The sequence below is a fragment of the Corvus kubaryi genome, unplaced genomic scaffold (assembly GCF_017639235.1).
Source record: "Corvus kubaryi isolate FWS band 111438036 unplaced genomic scaffold, C.kubaryi_AGA036_p1.0 37308, whole genome shotgun sequence".
NCBI lineage: Eukaryota > Metazoa > Chordata > Aves > Passeriformes > Corvidae > Corvus > Corvus kubaryi.
Window position 1 is genome coordinate 9,236,976 of NW_024581096.1, and position 15,153 is coordinate 9,252,128.

The following is a 15,153-nucleotide window of genomic DNA, read 5'->3' on the forward strand; positions in this document are numbered from 1 at the left end:
ATTGCAAAACCACTGTTGGGACAGTGTAAGTATAGACTAAAGTCCCTGAGGTTAGCAATTTCTTCTACCTTGTGTTCTGAAAATTTAGGAATAGTAAGAATGGTGTAATGAGCCAGAGCAAAGATGAGCTTGGTTCAACAGTCTAGGAAATTCTCAGATGGATTTTTCTAGCTCAGCCCTGGGAATGTCAAAGCAGGCAGCCTGCACTGCACTGGCAGGGGTGGAGTACAGCAGCAGCTTGCTACCCTTACAGCCACAGTGCTCAGTTCAGACTGAAACCACACAGTAATTTTTTTAGGGGTTTGGAAGCTTTGAAACAATCCTGAAAGCCAAGTGTGACAGGAGTAACATGGTCCTTACAGACTGAAAATTCATAGGTCAATGAACAGGGCAAAGCTAGCGCAAGGCTGGGGTCTCCTTGAGGTTGTACCTGTTTGTACTACAGCAGGTTTGGCCCACAGCATTTCACGTGTAGCTTCCATGGAGTTGACACCTAATAGCAGAGGAGTTTTTTTCTTAATCCTTAATCCTGCAAGTACTTGTTTCTGAAGTACTCCTACACTGCAAGTCTGTTGCTGAAGAGCCTCATCAGTGAGGAGGGCTGCGGGGATCTGGCTGTAAGGCAGTACCATCTTGGGGAACTGTGTGGAATACAGCCTATCTTCCCATCTGGCAAAACACTGAACCACACTACAGGTGTGAGGAGGAATACAGGTAAGAGGTGGAATACAGGTGAAGGTGTCTACAGGTGAGAGGAGGAATCCTGCTGAAGTCCAGAGTGCCACACAGGACGGAGCCGACGCCAAGCTGCTGCTCAGGGTGGGGCTTTAACGCACGTTCATCCCCAGCAGCCAGCGGGTAGGGTCAGGTGTTAGTCCTGCAGCTCACCGCCTGATCTGTGTCTGTGCTCCTGCAGCTCCAAGGAGGAATGGATGTGAAATTTGTCACTCTTTTGGTTGTTCTAGCAGTCACGGTTAGTCAGACGTCTGAGAGTAAGTAAAACTGTACTTCATCTATCTCTATACTTTAATCTTTTCAAGAAAAAAAGACCTGAAGTGTGGCTACACGGAACAGTGTCTGCTTGAGCCTTTGCAGCTCTACACAGGACCAGAAGTGATAACATAAAGGTCTGTGCTGCTTTTCTTCAGAAAGTCAAACCTGGCTGCCTTGACTGCACAGAGCAATTGGCATTGTCAGTGGAGTCAGGGCTTAACCTGAGAATTTTCTCTGTAAACCTGATGTTTCCACAACAGGTGTGGACAGGTTATAATTCTGTGAAGTGGCTAAGCAAGGAAAAGTCATGTGAGTTATTTGTCATAGGAAACGTATCACGAAAATTTTAGCTGCTTAAGGTGTAAGACCTTTAAAGCAGTGATTTCCTGAGGGAACACCTAGTAAAATGTCAGTATTTGTTTAAAGGGATCTCTCAAGTTCAGGTGTAAATTCTTCCTTTACAAGCTTCCCAGAGGAAATATGTTTAGAAAATCACTTGGTCTTTTTCCTTTAAAGTGAAGTTGCCCTGGGTGGCAGAGGTTTCAAAAAACTTTTTATGACAAACTTCAAGTAACTCATTTCTCCCAGCAGAACTTTGCTGTGCATTCAGTGCAGCATGTCTCAAGGATTCAGGAGATCAAATAACACTTGAAAAGCAAACTTAACTTTAAACTTAAAATTTATTAAAAATTTTTGAAAAATAGAACAACTTTAAAAGTTTTCAAAACCAACTAGGCAATGCTGTACTTGAATTCTTAGTTTTTCTTTGTAAGTTTTTACTGTAAAGTAAACTGTGTTCACAGAGAAGGTAACTCAGATTCTGGAGGATGATCCTTTCTCAGGCTCTATTGGCTTAAGTAGGATTAGGAATTATGGAATTCTTTGAAGATTTAGACAACACAGGGAAAAAATCTGCCTTAAAATTCTATTCTGTTAAAATGGCCACTGCACCTGCTGGCGTAGGAAGGCTCTGCAAGTGCTTTTGTTCTAGATATATGATCTGGCCAGTCAGCAAGGTCTTGCACAATAGCACTGACACGTACATGCACAGGTCAAAGTAAAGGTTCTCTTAGAATAGCTCTTTCACACTGAACCACCTGACACAGGGGAAATGCCTTTACCACCTAACTTTCCTCATCCAGACATGCTCCATATTTGGCTACAATACTCAAATGGCAGAACCCACAGTAAAAATGAGAAGAACTGCAGGTGGCTAGCTGGGCACAGGCACACCCTACCCTGAGCTGAACCAGATTTGGGCTTAACCCTACCTAGGCTTACGCTTCTTAGGCTCACCATTATGCTTCCATTTATTTCAGGGTGACAGTAGATATACAAGTAAAATTTGGGCTCGTACATGTAAACTTGCAGAAGTTTCCTTTGCTTATGGATGTGAATTAGTAGCTGTTGAGAGAGGCCAGGAAAGCCATCTGTTGGCCAAAATCACACCTAGCCACAGGCTTAAACATGGCCCAGCCAGGCAAGGCCAGAAAACAAGATTGAGGTATTCTGTAGAGCGTGATGGGGATTTCCCCCTCCACAACCTCCACCCCTCTACCCCCATGTCCCAAAATATAATTAAAAAGAAGTTTTTGCAATTTTACTTTAAAAAACCCTGGTAATCTTCCATGATCACATCTCAGTGCCAGGGATTTACAGGGTCCTACACCTGCAGTGAAGGGGGCAGCACTGCATGAAATATGCAGCAGGCTGGACAATGGAGCTTATTCCAAAGATTGTTGGTTTGAATTTCAATTTGAGAAGACAGAGTTCTCTTCTGGAAGCTCCTACATGTATTCATCCTGAAGATATGAAGAGAGAAATACACATACAATAATAACATCCGCACCAAATGTTTGATGCTACTGCATAGGAATAACAACTAAATAAGACTGTCTGAGACTTCCCAAAGGAGTTATCTGGAGTTATCCTACTGAAGGTACTCCAGTAATGTTAGTCTGGTCTGTGCAGTGTGGGAGATGGGTTCCCTCTTTTCAAAATGTGTTGCTTTATAGAAACAAACCAGATTTATGTTCACATGACAGCTTCTTTTTGCATCTTAATATGAAAGACATTGTGATGTTTGTTTTTGCTAGGAACACCAGAAATTTCCCCTTCTGTTAAGGTAGTAGATATTTCTGGGTTTTTGACTACATTAGTATTACACTCTGTTTTGCCAATTTTCAGCCTGCATTTCCTTGATGCTCTGTAATTCAAGAACCAAGGATGTTGTATGGAGACAGACAGCTTGCAAACTGATCATGATTTGATGGACAAAGACCCATGTGAAAATCCTGACTTGTATGAAATAGACATCTATCCATTTCCAGTCAGCCTTCCAGCTTTGAAAATGTCCATATTAACAGCAGTCCTCATAGCAAAACACGAAAAGCATCACTGCATAGCTTCATTTGTATTTATTCTTTATACAGCATGCTTTATATATATATATGTATTATTGTTTATGGTTATATGGTTATAGCTTAGAACCCCTTCTATCTTTTTTTAAACTCTGTCTCCGAACTGTGCTTTAACTGTGTGTATTACCATGTCAAAATAGTAGGATGCATTAGAACATTTTTCAGCATTTGAGTTCGCCTCTCAAATCCAGCTATTAAGCAACCTCCTTAGTTTTTACAGACTATGTCTATGCTGCATTTGCCAAGAATCCTAGCATCCTTCTTTGCTCACCTGTCAACCAGGATCAGAGCCTTCTGCATAATGAAATAGTTATTGGCTTGCTTTAGGTTAAGCTGAAAAAAACCTGCCTTGATGTGCTGAACTCTTAAAATAGCCTCAAGCTTGTTTTAAATGAGAGGAACACTTTCTGATAGCTTAATGAAATGAGTGCTAAATAAGCTGCCTTACAGTAGTTACTATTAAGTGTAGGTGATGTGATAGTAAATTTCCCTCCAAGAGCAGAGCCTGGATTCTATGTTCATAAGCCAACAACATGGGACTAGTGAAACTCGTCTGTGGAAATGGCTGTATTGATACCAGAGCATATCACACAATGTTCTGAATAAGCGAGATGTCAATCTGATTAATCAGTGCAAAGTTGTGTGGGTTTTCTTTCCAGATGTACAAAGCCTACTTTGTAACCACAAAAGAATTCCACTAGGAAACACCTAATGCCTGCTGCTAATAGCACAGGTGTGCCAAACTTGTGCAATGTGTGCAGAGGTTCATTCAGGGTGAACTTGAGGCAGGTCTCACATTTCAACATAGAAACATAAAGTGCCTCAGATTTATGGATCTCACCATGGAAGAGAAGCATTCCCTCAGACCACACAATGTGTTGGGAGAACCCAACCTGCTTGATAATGTTATCCATACTTGCCGGGCTCCCTTAGTTTGTGTAAATTCAAGAACTGTCCTGGTAAAAGAACAAATACAGCACAGCCTTTCACTCAGCAGTTCATGGGTTACATGCAGTTCACAAAGGTCAGCCAGGTGCTCTGCCAGCAGTACTGACAGGATGCTGTGTGCTGCCAGCAGGATCCAGGAGGGACCACCAGAAGCCTGGTGAAAACACTGACTGCTGGAGTGAAACTTGTGAAGAGTTGCACAAGTCCTGCCTAAGGCAGTTGGGTTGGGTCTGGAGTGGAGGGGAATGGAGAAAGGAAGGAAAAATGCCTTCTGTACTGTTCTTGCTTAAAGCACAGGGATTTCTTTATCATGTTTAGTCAAAAAGACCAAAATGAAACCAATAGTTAAGAGCAAGTACAGGGGTTGGGGACACAATGGCTCCACCACTCACCATCTATTTCCATGTGGCATCATCTCCTCTTTTTTTCTCTATCTGGCCCTCCTTCATGAGGCAAAGACCTGCCCTGCTGTGTTAAATTCTCTATGGAGGAGGCTGGCAGAACCACTAACTGCCATGTCTTTCCTTACCAGTGCTCTGCCCTCCCCCTGCCCAGTCCCACCTGCCTGAAACTGCAGTCAAGAGCAGTACAAGAGCCCAGCATGCTCCCGCTGTGTGCCACAAGAGGGCTCTTCATCAGGCACGACAGTTCCCCCAAAAGACTTGGCAAATCTTGGAATATCAGCCTGAAACCGAAGAAGGATGGAAAAGTTCTTTGGGGCCCCAGAAGCCGCGCATGCACCAATAATTGTTTTTAGTATTTCTTGCCTGACCGTAAATGACCAGCCTCCTCTGGCTGATTAACATGTGGCTCCCAAGTTTGAGCACGACAATGAAAAAAATAGAGCGGAAGGGTAAGACAAGTTCCTAGGGAGTAAATTTGGTCAGGAAGCAGATAGGAAATGGAAAAAGAAGTTTAGGCAGTCAAAGAGATTTGATAATGATCCACTAAAATGTAAAGACAGATGTAATGGACAGTACTCATGGAGGTCTTGTTCCAGGAGAGGCTTTGTTTTCACTGTGCTCCATTCCCAAGTATTGCACTTCAGTCATAGAATGGTTTATGTTGGAAGGGGCCTTAAAGATCATTCAGTTCCAACTCCTTCTGTTCTGTGCAAGGACTATTTCTCTGGCTGGTTTTTTGGGGTGTTTTTTGTTTGTTTGTTCGTGTTGGTTTTTGGGGTTTTTTAATGAATGTGCTAAATAACTTTGAAAACAACAGGTCATTCCCTGGAGTTCCCAGGGAAGAAATACCAAAATAGGTAATATCACCTGCTGAAATAACAACAGATAACAACAGAGGAATCCCTTCTGTCCCAAGGTCCACCACTAAGCTTGTCAGTCCTTTCAGCAGCTCCTTTAGCTTTAGGAGTCTCAATGTTACACAACAGGTCTAAATAATTTTTGGGTGAGCTGCTGTGTATTTCTTACTGTGCCACTGAGTGACAGAGACGAATGAAATCAGAAGCACCAAAAAAATCCCATTGACTGATAAATGGCACAAAAAAGGCCATTCCAACATCCATGTGCAAACTCACAGTCCTTTCTTTTTAACCACTGTTTAGATTAACAATTACTAATAACCCTGATCTAATTGCTGAAACCACAAAAGACCATGGCCCTGGGTTGGGCTGAAATGGTTAGCTTTGCTTATTACCTCCTAATTTCTTCCCACTTGCAGGATTAGAATGAAATTATAGTAACAATGGAGCTGCAGGATGGCTCAATGCTCCATGAGAGCAGCATCAGCTCTCCCGGTCTCTGGGGAAATAAAGGAATTCCTTGGCTCACTGCTCTCATTCTTCACATACAGGAAAAAAAATCACTTTTAAAACTGACTTCCACGTAAAAAGGTACCAGTTATCATAAGTGCCTCTGTCAACAGAAGGTTGCTGGTGACACTTTCGTGTTCTCCGACAGAAAGACCCTCATGCCATGCATTCATCTATGATTCACAGATTGTCTATTTTCCATCTTGTAGCTGTGCTTTCATACACATAACAAAAATACAAAAAAAATATTTAAAGGTGACAGCTTCTTTTTCTTCAAAAAACCAGTGCACATCAGAACTCCTCAATGAATACATACCTGTGAAGACAAGAAAGCCTCCCCAGGCACATACCTCTAATAAAAAGTACTAGCAGACTCTCAATCTCCCTAAGAAATTCTCTTGCCTCGTTAGCAAGAACATAAGCACCACTCATTTACATTTTATGCAGAATTTCAGCCTGGTTTCCGTTGAGGCATTCCCCAATTTCACACGAAGCCTGTTGCTTGTGCTTATGCTGCAGGGCACAGCTTTTGTACAGCCGCATGGGTTGGATGTCAGTGGCATCCAATGCTCCAGGTCAAAGATTGACTGAGCAGAGGGTGATTGAATTGCTCTAAAACGGCAACTCTGGTCATGTGAGTGGTGTATGAAGGTGGAGTTCTAAACAAGTTGCTAAAGGATGCAACTCCTGTTGGTTAAGTTTGTTGCAAAAGGGCAGCCAGTCAGCAGTGCCCAGCAAGACACACACAAGCCCAGCTGGATGCATCAGGAGTTTTGCTTTATTCTCCTTGGTTGAGCCTGTGTATATTTTTCCTTACAAAGCTATAAAAGTACATCAATATTAATTTCATAATTTTCAGTTACAAAGTGTACAAATGGCTAACATGGTGCTATATAGTGCACTGTAAAGTGCAATGCTGATAGTTCAGATCTGAGTATCAAAGCAAGTGATGTATAGTATTTAAGTATATAAAGTAGGATGAGGGAAAGATATAGTAGCCAAGCATCAGCAAAACCAATTGAGGAATAGTTCAGGGGACAGCTGGTTCTCCCTAATACCTCTGGTAATACTCAGCCATTCCACAGGAGCTGGTAGTACTGGTCTTGCCAAGTATTTTAGTTTACTAGACCCCAAAGAAGTACAGAACTAGACCTCTCCAAAAAGCACAGCAGGCAAGTTTAAATATAGAGTTTAAAATAGATAGATAGAGTTTAAAATATAATTACTCTTCCTTAAGTTTTTATCTGACAGAATCCTTCTGTCAGGAGCTGGCTGGCAATGACTAAAGTTTATAATTTAGTTTTACCAACTCTACCTTGAGGACCCAGAAAAAACCTTAAACTTAGTGATGCTCAATGAGCTGAATTTCCATTTGTGAACATCAATTAACTTGCTTCCTAAGAAGTATGCTGTTGAAGAGAGAAAAACAAAGAACAATGGGGAAATAACAGGTAACATTCAACACTTAATTAGTCCTTCTGCAGCATATGATTATTTATAGCCCTCCTCTCTGGGTTGCTGAGGAGACAACTGCTGGGCCAGCTTCTGCCTTTCCCCCTCCCTTCTGACTGTGAGATCCCAGGGCTTTGTCATCACGTCCACGGCTACAAAATGCCCCTGCAAGCAGCAGTGGGCAATGTTATTGCTCTCCAGCGACTGCAGCTCCATCGCTGGCTGCTCGAGCTCACTGCTACAGCTGTGCCAGCATCTATTATTCCAGCATTCAGCAAGCACTCTTCTAAGGTGCAGAGCACACAATTGTCTTGCTTACAGGAAAATTTTTAAACACACTTCTTATCTCCTGCTTACTGAAGCTGAAATTGATTCTCTGGCTTTTTTTTCTAGTTCACGACTCTTGTGTTCAAGGCTAAATGATTACCTAGGGAAAGCACGGATAGGAAGAAAAATGAAAACGAATAGGAAGACTCTCTCCCCACTTCTCCCACATTAGTTCAAGGTCTGAGACACAGGGGTCCTTGCCGTGCTCACTTTGAAGTGTGGGTTTAATACTGAGACCTTCATCCTAGATAAATCCCTGAGCAATACAGCTTTGCTTGTCCTTGAACTGATGGAGGAAATCCCTTTTAGAAGATCTATTTCTGTGCTAGCACAGAAGAAAATCAAACCTCAAAATGTTAGTATTTATCTTTAAAAATAAAAGCCCACCTAGATTTATGATCTGCTTTTTAAAGTTCGGTGACATTTTATTTTCAAAATGGTAATAGCAAACAGGAAAAAATCTGCAGGAGATAATTCCATAGTGAAGGCACATTCAATCCTGGGAGCCCTTGGGGTAAAAGAAAACACAAAGCTGAACAAGAACATTAATAATTTCAAAAAGATAACAAAAGATAATGGGCCTGATTTGACCTCAAAAGGCAGAGCTTTTAAACTATACTCCTGACAGTTTCTATGTCATTAATGTTGGTGATCCACAAGTAAAAATAAATCTTTAAAAATTACTTTTATAGAACTGTAACAAACCTTTACATACACATGCACAAGGAGGGGTAAAGGAAACTGTTATTTAAACAACTAAACCACCAATCTCTCTTGTGGGAGAAACTGAAAAGACAGTATCTCACCACAAAAGCTGTGAAGATAACTAGCCCTTGACAGCACTCCGAATTGCCCTTCCACTCAGGCGTGCAGCATGGGCAGCAAACAAGAGTATGATGTGTGGCTGCAGCTGCACTGAGCTCAGGGACATGTGCAGGGTTGGCCCATGTCACTGCTGTGCTGCAACTGAGGGACATGGGCTTTTCGGAAGAGCAGGCTGGAAGGCAAGGAGAGGGAGTTGGCCTTTATGCAAGAGGGCAGCAGGAGTGCACTCTGCCTGGGGATGGGGGACGAGCTGAGAGCTTACAGTCAGGATTAGTGGGCAGACCAACAGGAGTGACATGGTAATGTGGGGGTCTGCTATAGACCTCCTGACCAGGAAGAAGAAGCTGCAGCCTTCTTCAAACAGATGGAAAAATCCTCATATTCACAGGCCTTAGTCTTCATGGGGGGACTTTGACTATGCTGAGATCTGCTGCAAGGGCAATATAACAGTGCTCAAACAATCTGTAAGTTCTGATGTGCATTGATGACATCTTCCATGACAAGTAATCCAGGAACTGGCACAGCAAAGCACTCAGCTGGACGAGATACTTGCCAACAGGGCAGACCTAGTCAGGGGCCTGAAATCAGAGGCAGAATTGGCTACAGTGTCCATAAGATGGTGGAGTTTGGGATTCTAGGAGAAGTGAGCAGGGCAAAAAGCAAGATGGATGGCTCTGGATTTAATAAGAGCAGATTTAAAACCTCTTCAGAAGTTTGAAAGAATCCCATGGAATACGATTCTGGATAGAAGAGGGGTCAAGCAGAGCTGGCTGATGTTCAACGGTCAACCCCTCCAAGCATTAGAAAGGTCTGTCCTGACAAACAGAAACCCAAGCAGTGTGTCAGGAGACCTGGCTGGATGTCCTCAGAGCTTTTAACTGCACCAGAATGTAAAAACAATGTGTGGAAAGCAAAAACAAAGGGGTGGAAGCAGTGCCAGGTGACCCAAGTGGAGTAGAGAGTTCTCTGATAATGCAGGAATAAGGTTAGGAAAGATAAAGAAAAAGCTGAGCTGGAGTTGAATCTGTCAAGGGATGTGACATGTGACAAAATATTCCACAAGTACATAAATAACAAAAGAAAGAGGAGTGAATATGAAAACCCACTGCTAAATCAGACAGAGCAACTGGTGACAAATTACATGGATAAGGCTGAGGTACTCAACACCACCTTTGTCTTACTCTTTACCATGCAAACTGGGCTTCAAGAATCCCAGGTTCCTGGGACCAGAGGGAATGTCTGCAGCAAGGGTGATTTGTTGTCAGCAGCGAAGGACCAAACTAGAGACCACTTTTAAAAACTGGACACATATAAGGCCACAGGAGAGATAGGATGGGGCACAACCAGTGCTGAGGAAGCTGGTTGATGTCATTGGGAGGCCACTGTCAGTTACCTCTGAACAGTCATGGCAACTGGGAGAGGTTCTTGAAGATAGAAAGCAAGTATTACCCCTATCTTCAAGTAGGGCAAGAAGGAGATCCAGAGAACTATAGGCTGCTCAACCTCATCTCAGTCCCTGGGAAGGTGATGAAGAAAATCCCCTGAGAAAGCCTTTCCCAAGATCTGAAGGACAAGACAGTCATCAGGGGTGGTCAGCATGGATTTATGATGGGGAGATGATGCTTGACCAACGTGGTAGCCATCTCCAGTAACATGACTAGCATATTGGTCAAGATGAGAGAGATGTGTTTTGTGTACCTTGACTTCAGGAAAGTCTTTGATACTGTCTCTTGTAACACCATCATAGACAAGCTGACAAAGTATAGGGTAGACAAGTAAAGATTGAGGCAGATAGAAAACTGAATGAAGGACCAGGTTCAGAGTGTTGTAATTGGTGCCACAAACCCCAGAGGTCAACATGGTCTTCACTAAAGACCTGGATGATGGAACAGAATGTGCCTGTGGCATGTTTGCAGATGATAACAAACTGGGAGCTGTAGCTGATGTACCACATGATTTTGCTGACATAGAAATGGGCAGAGAGGAAGCTCATGAAGTTCAACAAGGGGAAATGCAAAGTCCTGCATCTAGGGAGAAATGATGGGAGGCTGGGGGCTAGTAGGGAACAGAAATAGAAGTCTGATTGGTTTGTCTCTTGTTTCTCAGGAAATTCCTCCAGGGCTTCATAATGAGGGAAGGGGCATGAAGACATGACTTGCTTGGTCACAGAATGGCTGCTTCTCTCATTAAAAGGAGTTAATTAAGCTAACCACATTATCAGGGGCTGGGAGCAAAGCTCAAGCAGGATGCAGAGACCAGATGTCCCTGCTTGAGCAGGGCGCTGGACCAGATGACCTCCAGAGGTGCCTTCCAACCTCAACCCCTCTGTGATTCTGTGCAGTCAAACTATGACTTGTCCCTCTCATATCTGTGTTGTTTCTAACATTGCTATTCCTCTTTTTAGCTTTGTTTCCTGGGGCCTTTGACTGTTGCACGAAAATTTCAGATGAAATTCCGAAAGGAATTCTCAGAAGAGTGGAGAGGTTTGAAATCCAGAAAGCTGATGGCCTGTGTCACCTAGAGGCTGTTATGTAAGAGATATTTTGTGTCCTTCCCTGTGAAAGGGATACTGCAAGTTAAAATCTATTAGGCAGCATTTAAATAAGTAGAATCTTGGAAAGCTAACACAAATTCAAAAACTGACATTGTATGTGATTTAAGAATTGTCCTTCCTTGTGCTCTTTAAACTTGATTGTTAAAATTTAATTCTTTTTTCAGTAATAATACTGAATATTATTCAGCCTTCATTGACACTTGTTTTATTTTTAGAACTGAGAAATTACTCATGCACCTTAAGATTTATCTGCTTTTTCCAATTATTTATCCCCTAAAAACCTTGCCTAAACTCATTAAATCAGCTTTACTTTCGCAAATAAGCTATTTCTATTTTTTTTTTTTTCTGGTACAATGTCACACTGTTTGGATTAAATTGGTACATTTTCTAGACTTTTGCATGATAATCATGACAGTCAATAATTATACAGTGGTCTGCTTATTTATTGGCCATAGAAATGTACTGCTTTGCACCGTGGATCTTTTTGCACTGAAGTAGTAAAGCTTTTTTTCAGATTTTGGAATGTAAGTTTAATAATGTAAAACTTAGATCCTAACATATTTGAAACCAGAAGAAAAAGTGAATAAATACAGTATAAAATATAATTTAAGATGAACCAAGTCCAACTTTGTGGTCTTCATAGGTGAGTGATAAGTATGATGATTTTTAAAAGCTGGGATTTTTACTTTTTTTCTTTGAAACTGACAACCATTTTTTTCTCTGTCAGTCTCCACATAAAAGGCAAAAAGTTCTGTGTGAATCCATGGAATAGAAAAGTCAAAAAAATGATGAAGAAGATGAAGCACAAGATTCACAGGATCAAATCTCATTTTAGAAAGCAGAGAAGAATCAGAATTACCAAACAGAAAGAACGGAAACAGTAGCAAGATGAAGCAAGCCCCATGATGAAGATACTGTGGCATAGGGCACTGCAAGCAAGGATACCATATTTTGCCAGTGATGGATGATTGTTGCATTAAAATAACTTTTCAAATCTCTATGTGCCAGAGAAAGCAGAGGCAGAAAACATCACTTGTACTCAGAACGATGCTGATCAGATTATCAGACAAATGACAAGGTGTTCCTGGTAATGTCTTGTAGCAAGTGCTCACTGTACCTCCTGGATCTTTTGGCAGACTTAAATCTTCCTCTTTCTCACCCTGCCTTCATCGCAACCTCCCCTGTGATTTCTGTTTTAACATACTGTTCCTTCACATTCCTCCATTTGTTTCCAGTCCTATCCTTGGTCCTTATTCTTCCCTGTCTGCAATCATCTTCATGCTGTTGCCTGTTTCGTTTATATTCTTCCAGTCATTAATCTTTCTTTTTTCTTCATCTTACCTAGTTTTACAAACACAATTTCAGACAGTTACAGTTTAAGTTTGCCAAAAACATGTCTTTTACCTATTCCAAACAATCTCTGCTCCCAGCTGTTACTATTATGAAATGTAATTTCAGTGATAATATCCAAGCCTGTCCATAGGACTCAAAGTGTGGCATTCAGAGCTATGCAATAAAGATCATCCTATTGCTTTTGTTTGTTCAGTTCCCTACTCAGATCCTTCAGATGGGTCCTTCCTACTCTCTTTGCTGAATTTCTCATAATTAGGACTGAAGTTTACGTGTGTCCCTCAAGGCCTTTTTTGAAGACTAGCAGTGATGACAGCTTGGCCACTCCATAGCCTCTCTTCCACTGCACAGCACTGCCTTCTCCTGTGTGGCACAGTCCTGATTTCCTCCCTGCTTCCTGGAAAGTTCCAAGTAATTTAGTGTTTTCACAAAGACATCTCATCAACAGCACCTCTCCTCACAGACACGTACACAGAAAGCAGCAAATGAGGACGGAGAAGAGAGGTTTTTAAAAGAGTAAGTGCCATAGAATGCATACATCTAGTGAGCCAAAAATACTTATAGCAGCACAATTCCGTTCTTTCTCCTCTTCCCCCAGCAATTACTGTTTTTTTTCAATCACTGCATCTGACTTAAGTGAATTCCTCTGAGTTGCCTCTTGTGTTTGTTTTGAAATTTTTATGTAAAACTACATCCTGAAAGCATGGGAGAAAGCAAGGCCAATGATAGGGGATAGAAGCAGCTGCTGGTATGTTCCCTAAATAAGAAAGAAGATGAAAAACCGAAGCAAGGTCACTAGAGATAAGCACCATACTTTACAGATGCAAATCTGGTGAGAGAAACTTGACTCCCTCCAAAACAGATAAGAGAAACCATTACTGCTCTTAGGAGCCAACAGCCTTTGGACAGGGATGAGGCAACTAATATAACTCTTCTTCCAGATTCTAGGGAATATTTTGTACAGCACATACAATGGCATAGCTCCATCCTCTGCCTGCTGCAACTGTATCCAGGAAGCCTGCTGCTGGGACCAGGAGCTGGGGCTGCCGTCTCTGACTCTGAGCCTCACAGAGGCTCTTCCTCCCAAGGCTGTGCTCAGCACACTGCTGAGGCAGAGGATGTGACCCTGGCTGATGTAAGCTGAAACAGCACACGGTTTCCACCATTTCATTTGCACTGCCTGGACACCACATGGATAATTAGCTAATGGGTATTACACAGAATCCAACCCCCCTGGGCCTAGGTCAGCAGAGCACCAGGAATGCTAAATTGCAGAAGCTCTTTACAATATGGCAGCAGCAGTTTACTGTTTCTGGCAGTTCTATTTTCTTCCTCATGTTCTGCTCTGCATTCCAGATTTTACCTGCTTCCTTCCCTCAGATTTCTGGGTGGGTTTATGATGGCATCTGAGCTCCTCAGACTTGTGCCATCAATGCAACCAGTGATCTTTTGAGTGTATAGTGTACCCAACATACTGACTAAAGCATGGACTGTACCCCAATTTCCATGGCCCTTCTATGAGAGAGAGCATTTCACAGGATTAGAGCCTGGAACAACCTTTCCAGAGAAGGGACGGGAAGGGAAAGGGAAAGAGAAAGGGAAAGGGAAAGGGAAAGGGAAAGGGTCCATGCTGGTTTAGGTACAGGCTGCTGGGAAGCTCCATGCACTCTTGGCTTGCAGACCTGTCCTCTGACAGCTGTAGGTTCACAGCACAGCTGCAGTTCTCTCTTCTGTTTGTAAAGCAGTACAGATACTGGTGGTGACTTGTTTTTGTACTGTCAGCTTCCCTGGCCTCCTCATCTTTGATTCTTATCAGTTCAGCAATTCCTGCTTCATATTTGAAATTAAAGACCCAACCAAACCTGCAACTCAAATGTTATTGAAATACTTGCATTTACTGGACCTTTGATATTTTTGTTTACATCTTTGAGTTCTTCAGTGTGATGTCTTCTATCAGGTTCTCCTGGAATCAGTAGATCAAACTGAGAGATTATGAGATTACAAAGTCCACTCCCTCCTACCAGCTGTATTTCAAGTTTTGGTTCCAGTGCATTCTTTCAGGAATTGAATTAGAAAAACTTCTACCAGTCATTCAACCTAAAAAAAAAGGTTCCTCCCTGGTAATGGCATATGAAGTATCAAAACAGCACTTGAAAGATCCACTGTCTCATACAGTTTCATTTATCCCTAAACCCTGAAACACACCATGTAGAAGCAAAATGTTCCAGTTTCCAAACCTTCACTTGAGTGACCTCATACTCTCTGTACCTGAGCATTATTTTTGACCTTTGCCATTTTGTACTTAGCAACAAAATAAAATCAATGCCTTTTTCACTAAACTCATCTCAACATCTTGTTTGGTGGAAGAGATTATTAGGGCTCATTACTTTGTTTTCCCTGAAAATGCTGAATAAAGCTCTCTTTTCAATGGGTTTCAGTGGCTTCAAGGTGTAGTTGGTTGCATTTGAAAACCCCAGTGAGTATTTTAGTGGCTTGGAAGTGTAACTTCCATT

The 15,153-nt window shown here is 42.1% G+C and overlaps 1 long non-coding RNA gene across 1 annotated transcript; it reads left to right on the plus strand.

The window, feature by feature from the left end:
* Positions 1–545: 545 nt before the first annotated feature.
* LOC121664827 lies at positions 546–14,979 on the plus strand. Its single transcript, XR_006016146.1, has 3 exons — positions 546–992; positions 11,141–11,267; positions 12,018–14,979. It is a non-coding gene; the product is annotated as an uncharacterized LOC121664827 (long non-coding RNA).
* The last annotated feature ends 174 nt before the right edge of the window (positions 14,980–15,153 follow it).